The following is a 4,269-nucleotide window of genomic DNA, read 5'->3' on the forward strand; positions in this document are numbered from 1 at the left end:
TTTATTCACAATAGTCAACACATGGAAACAGCCTAAGGGTCCATTAACAGAGGAGTAGATAAAGAAGATGTGATATATATATATATATATATATATATATATATATATATATATATTATTCAGCCACGAAAAAGAAGGAAATACTGCCATTTGTGACAACATGGGTGAACTTGGAGGATATTATGCTAAGAAATAAGCCAAACACAGAAAGACAAATACCATTTGATCTCTCTTATATGTGGAATCTAAAAATGTCGAACTCATAAAAGCAAAGAGTAAAAAGGTGGTTGCCAGGGGCTGAGGGTGTGTAAACAGGGAGGGGTTGGTAAAAGGGTACAAACTTTAATAAGATGAGCCAGGTCTGAGGATCTGCTCTAAAACATGGTGACTATAGTTGATAACACTGAAATTTGCTAAGAGAGTAGAACTTAAATGCTTTCACCAAAAAATACAAATAAAAATTAAAAAGATAAACATGAGAGGTAATGGATGTGTTAATTAACTACATGGTGAGAATCCTTTCACAATGTATACGTAGATCAAATCATCACAATAACATTTTAAATAACTTACAAATTTATTTGTCAATTATACCTCAATAAAGCTAAAAAAAATCCCTTGAAAAAATAGTTCATTCATCCATCAAAGCTTATCTCAGAGGGAAGCCCTTTCCTAGTATCCACCTTCCTGCTCTCAGTCAGCTGCAATTGCTTCCACCTCCTGAAGCCCCAAAATTCACTGGGTATTGTTTCATATTTTCCATATTTTGCTTCCTATCCAAGTTATCTGTGTACCATTTTTATCTACTAGACTAAAATAGCTTCAAATTTTATAAATGTATAAAATGGAGCAGATTCAATGGTATTCCTGCAAGATCGCTCGCTCACATTTGTATTTTTTTTATCGTTTTTCACATGGGGAAGAAAAGAATGGTATTTCAGCCCTCCTAGGAGGTCGTTGTGCCTGACCTCAACCCAGTCATGGGACATGTTGCACACATAAAAGTCACCCAGTACAATGTGTGCATTTGTGTGGGTGGGTGGCTAGTACATATCTAATTGGGTAAAAGTCACTGCAGAGCAATGGTTGAGTTTCACAAACTGACTCCCTGGTGGCCCCTGGCCCAGTGCCTTAACTTAGGAATATGGGTGAAATTCTTCCCTTGGCAGGTAGTGCAAGACTCTACCCAACAGAAGATCCAGCAAAGTTGCTGACAGGGTAGCCACCTAGGACAGAACGGAATTTATTCTTCAGCAGTTTTAAGTGTTTCTTTCACCAGGAGGCATTTTCCTTTGGAACCACACACTGTCTTTGTTTTGACTTATAAACAAAAATGTGTAGTAAGAGAAAGACAAATATCATATGATATCGCTTATATGTGGAATCTTAAAAAAATGATACGTATGAACTTATTTCCAAAACAGAAACAGACTCACAGTCATAGAAAACAAACTTATGGTTACCAAAGGGGAAAGGTAGGGGAGAGGGATAAATCAGGATTTTGAGATTAATATATACACACCACTGTCTATAAAATAGATTAACAACAATGACCTACTGTATAGCACAGGGAACTATACTCAATATCTTGTAATAACCTATAATGGAAAAGAATCTAAAAAAACCCTATATATATATATATATATATATATATATATATATATATATATATATATATATATGAATCACTTTGCTGTACATCTGAAACTGACACAACGTTGTAAACCAACTATATACCAATTAAAAAAACAAAAACAAAAATGTGTGCCCCCCTCCACCCACCCCAGAGTGAGTAAGCATTAGTGAATCCTGGACGAACAGAGAAAGGCTGATTTCGTTCTTTTGGCACTTGGGGGCTCCATGGGGTACAGGAAGCTGGTACCAATCCTGTGCTTAGGCACCAAACTGATGAGCAGTATGGTCAAGACCCAGAGAGAGAAGAGCAGGATGGGGAGAAGCCTCCACCAGCCAGAGAACTATAGCACCGCGGCAAAACAGAAGTGGAATTGGGAAGGAATCCAGCCTGTCTAGGGAAGGGACTAGGCGGGCTTTGCAAACCAGGAGACTCAGTATCTTCTATGGAAATGAGCTTGTTCTGAAGAGGGCTGCCAGGGAGCGTTCCTTGAAATCTAATTTAAGGCTTTCCCCCCAGCAAAGATCAAGCAGAGAAGACGGAGGCAATCCATTTTCACAGAGTGTGGCCCCAAGCGATCCGTTGCTGCCAGTGTGTCCCTGCCGCCTCATTTGCTGGCAGGCACACCGACAGGCAAGCATGCGCTCACGCGCAAACACGTACACCCAAGCACACACAGCCCTTGCATGCAGCTGCCACTCGTGGAAGATAAAGCTATTCTGTAGATGCAGGGACCATGGGTGAGTTAGTTGCCTGTGATCTTGGTGTTAAAGACAAACCCACAGCGCTCTTCTTTCAGGACCAGAAAAAAAGCTTTCATGCATCGCCACCTAATGGTACTTTTGCCTCATTACAGTCTTGGATCCGTTCAAGATCAACAGGTAGATGGGTCCAAAGGGTAAGACTCATAGTGAACGATGTAAACTTGGACCTCATCTTCCATATGAATATCTCAACTTTCCAGCTGCAGCTCATGGGGTTGTGTGCAGTTCTAGTTACCTGCCTCAATGCCCCATTCCACTTCTTGGACTTTTGGTGGCTCCCAGCTATTCCTCCTGGAGTTCCCAGGGCCTGCTTTAGCACAAGGCTTTGCTCTCTTTTGACATATCCTCCTGAGGACTATAATTTCCAGCTGTTGTCAGTCGCTTTCCCAGATGCAGGGTCAGGCTCCAAGGATTGGTTTCATCTCCTGCCCGGTGTTTGCCTACGGCTGACCTGCCATCTCCACCTCCGTGTTATGCTCCAGGTTTCAGCCTGTCTTTGTGGATAAGCCCTGGGTCAATGGGATTTGAAAACCAAAGTGCATTTCTCCCCTACTGGACTCTCAAAGGCTGAGCTATGACTTACCTAGATTCAGAGAAGGGCGTTAGATGTTATCTCTTACCACACATCGCTTATATCAAATCACAACCTCTGAAGTCAGTTGAGTGGTTCCTGTTGACTTTTGAGAGCCCAAGGAGATTAGAAATCCTGAGTAACCCATAAGGAAGGAAGGGCCTTCATGGGAGACCAGGCAGTACAATGTTTGTATCCATGACACCAGGCTGGAAAGGACCTTCTTCTGCCCTGTTCTCCCTGGCTCAGTACTTCGTCTTCTCATCTTCTCCCAGTAAGAGAGTGGATCGTTGGCCCCACAGAAAGGTTAGAAGAACAAAGTTTAGCCTCTTGCCCATGATCACACAATGGAGTTCAGAGAAGAAAAACTAGGCCCTGGGTCTACCAACTTCTAGGCTTTGCCTGGGCTTCATAGATACACCTGCTGAACTTTCCTCTCTGTGAAATGACGTTTACACTGCAAAATGCACGTTGTTGATTGGAAGGTGAAGAGTTGTCTTAAGTGATGGGTCCCTAAATCTACTGCACCTTTCCGTAGTGTCCTGTACAGGAAGATGGAACCTTTTTTTAAAAAAATTTAATTAATTAATTTATTTTTATTTTTGGCTGCGTTGGGTCTTCGTTGCTGTGAACGAGCTTTCTCTAGTTGTGGCGAGCGGGGGCTACTCTGCGTTGTGTTGCACGGGCTTCTCATTGCTGTGCTTTCTCTTGTTGTAGAGCACGGGCTCTAGGCACTCAGGCTTCAGTAGTCGCAGCACACGGGCTCAGTAGTTGTGGTGCACGGGCTTAGTTGCTCTGCAGCATGTGATATCTTTACGGACCAGGGATCAAACCCGTGTCCCCTGTATTCGCAGGCAGATTCTTAACCCCTGTGCCACCAGGGAAGTCCTGGAACCATTTGTATTAAAGTAAATGTGTGAGTTGTTCATGTGCCTTAGTCTTTTAGTGCAGGAGTGGGATGTACCAATGTACTAGGTGGGGATGGGAGAGCCTGGCTGTGACAAACCATTCTCCCTCTCCCTCCCCCCTTCACTCTCTCCTCCCCTTTCTTTCTCTTCTCTTCTTTGTCTTTACATCTCCTCTTCCCTCTCCATCCCTCTCTTGAATTCTTCCTCAGTAATCTCCTAGAGTTTGATCAGGCTTTTTTAAAAAAAATATCCAGAAAATTTTTAGCTCAAATGCAAGTTTTTCTCCCGATCTTGTGAATACTCCACCTAAATCTTCAAGGTTCCCTTAAAGTCAGCTTGTCTGAAATTGACCCCATCCTCTTTCCTCTACATTGAATGGACAAAGGGAGGATC

This window comes from Leucopleurus acutus (genome assembly GCF_964270905.1).
Source record: "Leucopleurus acutus genome assembly, chromosome: 2".
Classification (NCBI taxonomy): domain Eukaryota; kingdom Metazoa; phylum Chordata; class Mammalia; order Artiodactyla; family Delphinidae; genus Leucopleurus; species Leucopleurus acutus.